Below are 12,742 nucleotides of genomic sequence, written 5' to 3'. Positions count from 1 at the left end.
ACGGCCCTGGGGCCTGAGGCAGGCAGGTATGGGATGCCGATTTTTCCCCATCTCCAGGTTCCCCAGGAGTCAGGATCAGAAAACTTCAGGGCACCTCGGGCCATCACCACAGAGACTGCCCCAAGTGGCTGATGCCTAGAGACATCTCCTCTCCAAAGGGCAGGCACAGCGGCATGTGTGCCCCAGGCAGGGCAGGCCATGGGGACAGGCAAATATAATGGGGCCATTGGAGGCTTCAGAACAAAAAAATCACAAGGTCCAGGGCGAAGAGGAAAGCCAAGTCTGAGGCTTCTGTTCTTCCCATCAGAGGTAATCTCATTTTAAACTTGGCCTCAAGGTTTCCAGAAACCTATTTAGATCTTATGTAGCCTCTGTGTGTGATTAGAATATAAGTCAGAACATCAGTTGAGGAAATGGGGCTGTCAGCTTCTGAGACCACTCTGGTCCAGGGTGGGGCAGGGCCGGCGGCCTGATGGGAAGGGGGACGGTCAGTTCCTGAAGCTCAAGGGAGACGGCCAATGTCCTGGCCTGGCCGCAGTTCAGGGAAGGGAACCACTCTTTTCTGACCTCCCGTCCTGCACCAAGTACCAAACACTGAACTGCACACCTTACAGAACCTTCCCAGAGCCCTGTGTTATGGATACTACTATCCCCAGTTTCCATAAAGGAAACTGACACTAGGAGACATGAGGTCCCTGCTCCAGACCTCCTAGTTGGTAGATGCAGGGATGCAAAGCCAGGTCTGCATGATTCTTAAGCTCAGGGAGCCTCATTTCGCAGCAGCACTCTCTGTTCTGATTACTGAGGTATCGCCCTGGGCCAGACACCGCACCAGACACTCTACAAGCATGGTTTCACCTAAATTCTCACAATCCCCCTGGGAGCAGGAAAGGAAACTTTTTAACCAGATGCCTATGAGTGTTTTTTCTAACATAAGACCATACAAACCTCTAACTGGCAAAAAGAAAGAAGGGGGGCACTGTCATCTAAACACGTGCCCTGTAATTCCAGGGTCCTAAGAGAACTATCATCTCCAGACCTCTCCCTCATGGAGAGATATACCACATTCATGGAAAGGGTGTTTTCATCATTAGGGAGATGTCAGCGTTCTCCAAAACGGCCTATAAATTTGATGCAACTCCATTCAAAAACAACACCAAGCTTTTTCAAGGGATTTGACAAACGGATTCTAAATGTATATTGAAGAGAAATAGACAAGGCACAGCCCGCACTGCTTCTGCAGAAGAATACAGTGAAGGAACTTACCAGATACGAAGACTACACAGACTAAACATAGAGATGTGATCATTAAGACAGAAGAGTGTTGGTACAGGACTAGAAAAATGACCAATAAACCAGAGATCTCAGGAAGAGATTTTCACATACATGGAACTTTAACATCTGAAAGAGACAGCATGATCATCACAGGGGAAAGGAAGTGGTAATTCAATTCACGGAGCTGGAAAATGTGGTTCTCTGTGTGTAAAAATTGAAACTGGCTCTGTAACTCATCATTCACAAAAATCAACTCCCTGTGTGTGTGTGTGTGTGTTTAGCTATCTATTTTTCTGTCTTTGGAACAGAAAACGATTTCCTAAACAAGATTAAGAAAGTTCTACCAATCAAAGAAAAGATTGATACATTTGATTCCAACAAAATTAAAAACTTTTGTTCATCAAAAGATGACTCAAAGAAAGAGAAAGGACAAGCTACAACCCGAGGAAGATATCTGCGGAATAGACCACCAACAAAGGATTAGTATCAACACTATAAAAAGCACCTACAAAAAGATAAGAAAAACACAAACAACCCAATAGAAAAATTAGCAACAGACATTACCAGGCATTTTCACAGAAGCAAAAACACTTACAGCCAATAACATATGAAGAAATGCTAAGCCTTAGTAGCAGTCAAGAAATTGGAAATCAAGATCACAAGATTTCATTGTACATCCATTCAACTGCAAAAATAAGAATGCTGACAATATTCAGTGTTGGAGAAAATGCAGTTTAATGTGGCTATTTTATACATTGCCAGTAGGGATATAAAATGATACAAGTATCTTGAAAAGCAATCTGGCATCATTTTGTAAATTTGGACAGTCACCCACCCAAAGGCCCATGAACAGCAGAATGGACAAATAAAGGGTGTATATTTCACACTGAAATATTAAACAGATACACACAGTAACTTCTTCAAGTTGGCTGGAAAAAAAGTCTCAGAAGACAATATCCAGTAAGACACTTTTTTATAAAGTTCAGTACGAATAAAACCAAACAATTTGGGTTTAGGTATCATGTGTGATTTTAAAAACTTTAAAAAAAATAAACAAGGGAGTAATAAACTCGACCTTCAGAATCATGGTCACCTCTCTGGAGTAAGGGAGGCACGTAGCTGGGGTGGGGGAGGAGCACAAGGGTAGGTGTAAGTTATTGGTAATATACAATTCTTGGTTTGAGTTGTGAGTTCATAGTGTTTGCTATATTTTTAATAAATAAAAGAGGGCCGCTGATAATACTGTGTCATGAAAAGAACTCTGATTCATCCAATTCTGTATACCTAAGGTCCAATTTTAAAAATCGGGGATACGGGTGCAATGGAATATTGGCGATTGCCAAACACTGTCATCTATAAAAAGTACCTATATATCACCCAGACTGTTGTAGCCAGAAGTTTTCCATCCCCCCTTTACACCTTAGCACAGATAGCAGGTGTGACTATTTTTCCTTGTCATGCCCATGACAGACATCGGTAATGGATCTGCTAAGACGTCAAGCTCCTTCTTCACACAGCTCTCCCCATAGTCACTTGGGATGAAGCATGTGGAAAAGTGGCTGAGTTCTGTACAAAGAAGCCCAATCAGGATGTCAGAACCGCAGACAATTCAGAGAAGAAGAATTCAAGGGATCACAAGCAAGAGAGAGGAGAAAAGTCAGCTGATGGAGCGAGACGCAAAGTCCATAAAACTGCCATGTGGTTCCCTGGTTGACAAAGCCCTAGGCACAAGCCCCTGCCTACCTGGCTCCCAAGAGGAAGGGAAAATCAGGAGGGACAACAGCATATTTAACTTGACACATAGGAAATATGCTATTCTGTGAGGTGTGGAGGCTGGAAACGCAAACCAGTTTCCCAAAGAAATATCTCTGTTCATGGGTGACTGGGTCATTTGGGGTCCCAGAGGAAAAACTGGATGTTCAGAGCTCAGGAAAGAAATGTGATTCCTCTAATGCATCCCTGAATGCTCACTGCAAGCAGGACCTCAGCCTGGACAGACAGATGCCAAGGAAGACCCAGGGGCGTGACTGATATCACCAGCTTTCAACTCTCCAAAGCTCCTCAAAGTCAGAGCCACAGCTCAGAACAGGCACCCAGCAAATGTCAGAGACAAAGGTCAAGACACCAGTAATGCATGGTGTTCTTTTGGTTCAAAGGCAGTCTTTTGAGCCTGAGACCTGAGTCATTTAGGAAGGACATCAGGATTCTAAAGAAGGAAAGAAGGGGAAGAAATCATAAGGAGGGGACCGTCTCTCTCTTGTAAACTCCCTAGTGGCAACAGAAGCATCTCATAATTCTTAAAACACCTTCACTTCCTAGCAGAGTATGGGGCAGAGTATATTCTCACTAAATGCTCTTGATTGCTTAATCAATTTCTCCAATCCAAAAGTCTCAAGTAAGCAACAAGAAATATGCAGGAAGGATGCACCTGGAGTTAATATCATATAAGCATTGAATAGGAGCGGAGGCTGGGGGATGGGGTGGTTAGCAAGGGGGAAGCAAAGGGAACCAGCACATTCTGGAAGGTGTGCTTACAGTCCAGGATCTCAACACGGGCAGAATAATAAGAGACCTCACAAAAGGTGAGGTCACAGAAAATTTAAGACCTCACAAAAAATTGTCTCCATGTAGGAATAATAAAGACAGAATGCCGGATGTGTGACTCAGAGTAATAGAGTAAGCATGAGATCAGAAATTAGGAGATCTAAAGTAAGACATCACATCTCGGTTTCCTCATCTGTCAAACAGTATGACACCTACCAAAGTGCTGTAAGGATCAGGTAATACGGATGTGAAAGTATGATATGGAACATTATAGAAACACAAGGAAAGGTCACAGGCAGTTTCTAAGCCAGCTCAAAGAGAGGGCTGGGTAAAGGCAAGTTGAAATTTCTGGGAGGCAAATGCACTTCAGTGCAGGAAGACACAGTGCCCAAACCCAAGACCTGCACGGTTTCAGGCATAGCACAAAAGTGCTGGGTCTGCCTGAAGACCTGTGAGTGAGCTTTGCTCTTCGCCCCTGACCCTAGCAGGTACAAAGGGCAGATAGGCCATCATCCCTGGGGACTGAGCCAGGCTAAGCCGGTACTCCACTGGGAGACCTTCCTGAAATCCCGGTGAAGATTTCACCACAGGTGTCCTGGGTTGCCCAGGAAGCCCCCAGCAAGCAGCTTGTGGGGACCAGTCCTGCTGCTACAGATTCCCAGCACCAGTCACAAGTCTCTTTGCGCAGCAGCCTGCATTTATCATTCACTTGTCATACACTTTTGTCAATTTCTCCCAACCCCACTAGGTCAGTATTTTTATCCCCATTTGACAGATGAGAAAACTGAGACTCAAATTGGCTCAAAATCATATAACTGGTTTGTTGCAAAGTCAGGATTTAAACCAAGATATGCTTGTTCACAAAGTGTACAATTTAGTCCACCGTTTGGGGAATTTGTGTTAATAAATCAATCAGTGTGAATAAATTAACACACAGGGAGGTATAGGCACAGTATATGAGTTTCTTTTTGGGGGTGGGAGAGGTGGGGACATACTCTTTGGGCAAAAGGCCCTTCAGGAGAGGGCGTGTTGGGGGTTAAGGTGAGGTTTTGGTGCCCCTTTGCTCATTATCCACAGACCCAGGATTTGCTGGGTGCTGGCATCACTCACCCCTCTTCTTCCTTGCAGGACAGGAGAGAAGCAGCGGTAATGGGAAGCAAAGGGCCCTCCAGGGTCCCCCAGTGCAGAGGTCTGTGGTACAGGCTGAGTTGGGACGTGAGGCAGAGGCCACATGGATCTAGAACCACATGGATCAGAATCTTGGAACCAGTGTGTTCCAGAACCTCTGCAGGTAGAAACAAAAAGAGGAAGAGAGACCCCCAGGCCCAGAAGAAGGATTTGGCTTAAATTACCCAAAAGAGGTATTCTTGGAAAAGGAGGAAAGACCAGGCTGGATCTTTCTATGGGAGCAAAAGAGAGAAGGAAGGCCCATGCCCAAACCTTTCACCAGTGGTTGCTGCCAGCCCGCCCCTGCCCCGGCCACACACACACCAGGAACTGTCGCCCAATTAAGATCTCAGGCGCTGGCCAATTAGCCCTCCTCCCTTATAGGGGAATTAAAGATGGGCTTGGGAAGAGAGGCAGGACTATAAGAAGAGAACATGAAAGTATTAACTCCCCGTTCATCCCAATAGGATGCAAGAGAGAGGACCTCAAAGGGTACAAGAGCACCCTGAGACAGACCAATGAGCAACAGGGGAAGTGGGAGAGGAGAAACAATGACTCTTCTACACCACATGTGGTCTTGAGCCCTGATAGATGCTAGTGTGTCTCTGAGCTTCCTCTCTCAGGTGGAGCTCATGTTGCTATGGGTTACCACATGGAGAGAACCTTGGAGAGTGAAGAAGAAAGCAGAGCTGAGAGGTGGAGAAAGCCATGTCCTAATAATACTTCCTGAGCACCTGGATTCAGCCATGCCTGAAGTCCACAATTAGGCTTTTCATTGTGTGAAACTATAAATCCTTTGTCTGTTTGTTTGAGCCAGTTTGAGTTAGGTTTTCTATTATTTGCTCCTGAAACAATTCTGGCTCATATAAACATCACCACTTCCCCAGTGACCTAATAGAGAATGGTACATAGTGGACATCCTATAGATAAGTTAAATCTAACAACTCTTGGCAGCCTATTTAAACCCTGGCCTTCAAAAGTACAGCTGAACATCTCCCTGTGCCTTCTTGGGAAAAAGAAAATCGCCCTGTTCTATTTTGACTTCTGATCTCATTGTGACATCACTGATTCCTCAGGAATTGCTATGGGGAGAAGCTTATTGTCTTCTAACTTTTGGAAGAGCACTTCTAATTAAGGCAATATTAAACAGTAATAACTGTCTTATAATTTTATGGCAATGCCTATGATCACATAAATAAGCATTTTATATCCAATTAGCATTTTATATTTATTCAATCCTAAAACAATCTAGCATTTTTATTAATCAAATAAAATAGCATTTAATAGACATGGTTGTTTTAGCTTCTGAAATTAGCCACATATGAAATAGCAGTACATCGAATTATGCAATATATTGCCCCAAAAGAACAATACATGCTTGCCAGGATTTCCATCAACATGACACCCATATTTACCTAAACAAGCTAAAACCAACATTTTCCAAATTTCCATCATTTGCATAATACTCTCATGATTTCTGCTATAGCCACGTGCCACCTGTCATAGTATTTACTTAAAATATTTCTTTAAATAGACCTATATTGTTCATTTAAATAATTTTATTTTAAAAAGGAAACTTTATATCATGAGTTTGATATGCTAGCTATCCTTTAAAACAATATTAAAATAAAGACATAGCTATTAACATAAAAACAGTTTATCCCTATACCCATTTAAAGTCATTCTGTGTGCCAGCAATGGTCGTCAAGGTACATTTGGGGGAAATGTGAATAAACCATTCCAGTGAGACCTGCAAGGCCATCCTGTCTAGCACCTTCCTGAGCTTACCTGTGTCCTACAGCATCTACCTGTTTGTCTCTAATGCATCCGGGTCGGGCCTCCACCTTGGACCTCCCTGTAGTGAGCCTTCTCCTCTTTATGAAGCATTTCATTACTTATAGATTGATAGACCAGGAACTTGGCAGTAAAATTAGGATCATCTTTTCCATGGTGGGTGATCTTTTTGATTTTTCAGGGCAATTTTAAGCAAAGGGTGCATTTCTGAAGGTGTCAGACAATTTAAAATAGCCACATTTGCAGACCTACAGATAAATACGAAGTCAGGGGGATGAACCCTAGAAGCACATAAATCTGTAAACACTCTTGCCTATTTTATTTTAAAGCTGCTTTTTGGGCTTCCCTGGTGGCGCAGTGGTTGGGAGTCTGCCTGCTAATGCAGGGGACACGGGTTCGAGCCCTGGTCTGGGAAGATCCCACATGCCGCGGAGCAACTAGGCCCGTGAGCCACAATTACTGAGCCTGTGCGTCTGGAGCCTGTGCGTCTGGAGCCTGTGCGTCTGGAGCCTGTGCTCCGCAACAAGAGAGGCCGCGACAGTGAGAGGCCCGCGCACCACGATGAAGAGTGGCCCCCACTTGCTGCAACTGGAGAAAGCCCTTGCACAGAAACGAAGACCCGACACAGCCATAAATAAATAAATAAATAAATAAACCCAAAGTTTTAAAAAAAAAAAATTTATAAAGCTGCTTTTCATTTTCTCAGCATGGTCATAATATTCCACAGAGTAGTCACCCTTATGTTACCACGCAACATATTACGGCAGTGGCCTGGCCTCCTCCTGGTATTATATCAGGCCCAAACCTATTGACATTCAGAAGCAATTTTCAGGACAAACGATGCTTCTTAATAAACACATGCATGACATTTATACCCCCATAGGGTATAAAAAAAGAGGATTCCAATGATAATAACAGTGAATGTTAAAGTAACAGCACAATGGTTACCAAAAATGCCTCGCAGCCTGCTAACGCATGCAAGCAACAAAAGGATCCCCAGGATGTGGACGAAGAATGGGGTATTTCTGCTTACCAGTTCAAGGGTGAGTGCAGTTTTTAGTTCAGCCATCTGGCTTGGAAATCATGTAATTTGTAAGGAAAAAAATATGGGCAGGCCAAACGATTTCCAAATTTGTGCATAACGTGACACTTTCAAATCTTTTATATCACACTTTCAAATCTGCTAATTCCAACGCACATGGATTACACTCTTGCTGGCAGTGGAATCCTCCTTTTACGAGGGAGGAAATTGGGAAGAACCGTGGACTGAAGGGCGGGTGGGAAAAGCCTTGCCGTGGTGCTCTGGGGAGAAGGAGCTTGCCATTTGACAGCACCCCGGACGCAGTAAAGGCTCAGCGCACAGCTGGTGAATACATGATCCCCGTTGATTCTCACACTCTCCGTTCAGAGCTAAGAAATCAGAAAGCTCAGGGAGGTTCCAGGATGTACTCACTTGTGCAGGGTCTGAGAACTCCGGTCCCCAGAGACAGCAGCCTTTACTTCAGGCAGGGAGAAATGAGGGCAGACAGAGCAAAGGGAGGCGCAGAGGGTGGAGAGTGGGAGAGCTTTGTGACAGGCCACATGGCGGTAAGGAGCACAAGCCTTGAGCAGAGGCATTCTGTGAGTGGAGAGCAGAAAACCATACAGGAGTGAAAACCCTCAGAAAGGCAGGGAAGAGGAAAACCGCAGCCCCAGAGCATGGGAGAAAAGCGAGCAGAAGAGGAAGTGTGGGTCTACGATGGGACGCGGAAAAACAACCCTGCAGGGGAAAGGCGGGGCCCTTGGTGGCAGCAAAGGTGCCTATGAGGCCCAAACCACACCGGAGCCCAAGATGGGCAGAGGAGGAGGGTGCTGATAGGGGCTGCAACATCCAGCTGAAACCCCAGAGAGGTCCTGGGCCCAACATTTTCACCCGTGTGACATTGGCTGGCTATCGTTTGTGCCCTCAAAGGCCTCTGTAAGGAGGGACTGAATAACACAAGTCCAGGTGCTTCCCAGGTTGTAAAGCAGATGAGAGGGCCTGTCCCAGGGTAGAGGGCTCTCCCTGCACCTGCTGAGGATGGAGTGTGGCTGGACTCCTTTCCATATTAGATGCATGAGACGGCACGTGGCTTTCACACTCTGTCCTTACACTTACCAAGGGTGACTAAGTAATCACCACGCAAATCCACCTGTGTTACAAGCCCCAGAGCCCGGATTTTTATTCATATAAAAATCTCCAGGGCTTCCCTGGTAGTGCAGTGGTTAAGAATCCGCCAGCCAATGCATGGGACACGGGTTCGAGCCCTGGTCTGGGAAGATCCCACATGCCGCGAAGCAACTAAGCCCATGCGCCACAACTACTGAGCCTGTGCTCTAGAGCCCACGAGTCACAACTACTGAGCCCACACACCTAGAGCCCGTGCTCCGCAACAAGAGAAGCCACTGCAATGAGAAGCCTGCACACCGCAATGAAGACCCAACACAGCCAAAAATAATAAATAAATAAAAATAAATAAATTTATTAAAAAAAAAATCTCCAAATACAGGCAGGCCCCACCAACCAGCAGCAGACTTCCATTTGCACAGGGATAATACTGAGCCCCCCAGTACTCAAGCCTCACCATGCTCTCTGATGACTGCTTGCCACTTTCTCTGCTCAGATATCCTCCCTGCACCTCGCCCCTACTACAGTATCACCTTGCCTCTCCAGGAAGCCAGCAGGAAGGCCAGGTTAGCTGCCCCTGCCCCAGTGCTTCCACAGCTTAGTCTCCCCATGAACCACGAAATCCTTGGGGCAAGGACTACATCTTATTCATCCTTGTATCTCACGACCTAGCAGAGCAACCAGCACATAGTAGATGCTTAATAAACTTTTTTTGGAAGGTTTTTAAAAATGTATTAATATTTTCTTTTTCATCGAAGTATAGTTGATTTACAGTGTTTCAGGTATACAGCAAAGTGACTCAGTTATATATATATTTTTTCTTTCAGATTCTTTTCCATTCTAGGTTATTGCAAGATACTGAATATAGTTCCCTATGCTATACAGTAGTTTCTGTTGTTTACCTGTTTTATATATAGTAGTGTGTATCTGTGCTTAATAAACTTTTGAGAAGGGGAAACTGACTATTTACTGATGCCCCACAAATACTATGGAAAATGAACCAAGGAGTCACCATACTGGGGGTTCTTTTCATTATGTTGCAACTTTGCTCTCAACACTGTACTTTAAAATTCCACCCAGCTGAAGGTTGCCCATCTTTGCGAAGACTAGCATGATTTGTTTTTCTTTTTTTCTTGTTTCTTTGTTATTTGTTTTTAATTCGTGACATTGAAAAGGAGAGTCTAATTGGGACCAATAAGATGAAGGGAATGTTTGAAACGCCAACTGGTGGCTCTAAGTCAGCGCTTCCCTGAGAGGAAAACACAGCGCAGGAGGGTAAGGGCAGGAGCTCTACCTTCTGGAGAGTCAAGTATTTTTAATAATCCAATTAAAGCAACCTGAAAGTACAACTGCCTTTTCCTTTCACTTATACCATTTGAAAAGATCTTAAGCAATGGCCATGCCCAGGGCTGGGCCCTTACAAACTGCTGGTGCTTTGACAGTGTGTATTAACTTGTTCTTAAAGTGTTGATACCACTTACTCAGAAATTAAAGCCATAGAAATTTGCCCTAAGGAAAGAACATGAGACATGGGCATAGACTTATATTGAAAATGTTAATTATGGCATTATCTAATATCAGCAAACACTGGATGGCAAGTGGAACCACTAAAAACAGCCCACAAAGCTCATCATTCCCATATTTCAGCTCAACCCCCATGTAATCCCATCTTTCTCACCATTCAGGATTGCTCTCCAAGGGCTGCTTTGCCATTACGTCATTGGTTTGGAGCTTATGTCTTATAGATAGCTGAGGTATTATAGAAAAGGAAAAGCACTTCCTTAATACTATTGTTCTGCGCACCAGCAAACAGCACGGAGATGTCGTTGCTGGTGGTGGAATTTATCCACCTCGAGCGGTGGAAGGTTTCCAGGTCTCCTGTCTCCAGCACTCTTTATCCTCCTGGTGAGGCTTGTTGAGGTGCCAGGCACACATACACACACAAAACAAACTGCACACCTTGAGGGCAGCCGGCGAGTCACCAAACCCCTCTGAGTTCAGCCTCCGAGCTACAGGAGCTGGAATTAATTAAAGAGGTGGCTTTTGATTTTGTCCTTGGAAACCTGTCTTGTGTGACAGCTGCAACTGTTCCTGAACTTGTACTGCACTAGTAGTCTATAATGTATACTTTAGTATTTACCTAAATACTTCATTCTTTTTTCTCAGACACAGAGAACGGGCCAGATTCCAATTTAGCCCTGGAAGGCTGGTGCTAGCCAGCTTCCAGCTTTTCTAGTTGTATTAACGTTGTACAACTGGCACTTTTCTAAAGACATCTTGATGGGAATGCTGCTTTGGAGACCTAAAGCATCACTAAAGGCATCAAGCTAGATAATAGGCATGTATGATCTATCCTGAAGTTAAGCAGTGTACATAAGAAAAATGGCTGAAGATGATCAAATGTATCTCTTTGGGCAGATACCCAGCCCTCAAAGCAACTCTGTTTCTCCAACATCCCCACCGTCTTTCAAATATGGTCCAGTAACACCAGACCATAGCCAGCCCCTGAGGGTGCGACAGATGCTGCCTACGAACCCAGCTCTCTGGTGCTGTGTTCTGGTGCCAGAGCTGCGTTAATCCCGAGAGAATTACCTCTCCTTCCAGCCAGGCAAGAACGCATCAACACTGACCTACTGCTAAGGACAGAGCTGAACGCGATCAAGCAGCACAGGAATGCACAATTTCATAAAGAAAAGCAGGGTTGGGGAGAGCTGCCCAGAGCAACAGAGAAAGTTCAAGTTAGGCTCTGAACAGTCTGGGTTGCAAGGGAGGGTCAAACAGAATCTTTGCTACTTGACTTGACAGAAAGCTATATGTGTTCCACAGACGGGGCAGCAGGGTGGACGGAACAAACGCCCTCCCCACAGTATGCTGAACCCCTGTGTCAAGTGAAGGGGAGCAGGGACTGGGAGCTGCCTACAGGAACGCGGACAAAGGAAGGTTAGACACCCAGCTCTGCCACTTACACTGGGCAAGATCCGAGCCTCTGTGGGCCCCATCATACCCCCTCAAAGGGCTGGGGTGAAAAGTAATGAGGTAACAGAGCATAATACCCAGGAACACAAAACCATGTAATAAAGACATGTTATTTTTAATAATTACATAATGATGATTCACAACAAAAACCTCTACGCACGTGTGATAACTTACTTTAGAATTTTCAATACATCCTGGAACATGCTCTATAAAAATTCAGTTCTATGTGTTTCCTCAATAATATCAGAGAGGAACACATGTCCGATCTACCTCCCAGAGTTAGGATATGAGAGGAGAGATGTTGAGAAGTTGGAAGGTTTGCAGTGCTAGATGACACCAGGGTGATTCATTCCTGTCTACTACCCTGGACCACCAGGCTTGAGGTTGCATTGTCCAATGTGCTAGCCACTAGCCACGTGTGGCTATCTTCATTTAAATTAATTAAAATTAGATAAAGTTTAAAAATTCTGTTCCTCGGTCTCACTAGTCACATTTCAAGTGTACATGTTGCTAGCAGCTGCCGTAGTGAATGGCACAGACGTAGAACATTCCCTTCACCACAGGAAGTCCTACCGGACCACGGTGCAGCCTGGATGATACAAACTGGAGCTCAGGGCAACCAGGCCCTAAACACAGACCCCGACAAAGGAATCTCTGGGCAACCAAGATTCCACCGCCTTTTCTTCCTCAACTGTATCCCTAAGTCACTATATTTAAATAAGCTATTTTTAGTGGCAGCTATAGACATCTTTGGGAAGCTGATGAAAGTAATGGATTCTCTCTCCAGGAAAAACAATGCACATCTGAACACAAACACACACTCCTACACACATACACACA

The 12,742-nt window shown here is 44.8% G+C and overlaps 1 protein-coding gene across 1 annotated transcript in view; it reads right to left on the bottom strand.

Moving 5' to 3' along the window:
* Nucleotides 1–12,742, bottom strand: part of CLSTN2 (calsyntenin 2) — a 643,531-nt gene that overhangs the window by 572,929 nt on the left and 57,860 nt on the right. The gene's annotated exons all lie outside the window — the stretch shown is intronic.

The sequence above is a fragment of the Balaenoptera acutorostrata genome, chromosome 4, assembly GCF_949987535.1.
Source record: "Balaenoptera acutorostrata chromosome 4, mBalAcu1.1, whole genome shotgun sequence".
In the NCBI taxonomy this organism is placed as follows: domain Eukaryota; kingdom Metazoa; phylum Chordata; class Mammalia; order Artiodactyla; family Balaenopteridae; genus Balaenoptera; species Balaenoptera acutorostrata.
Note: the sequence above shows the minus strand (reverse complement) of the source record. Positions and strands in the feature narration are given on the sequence as shown.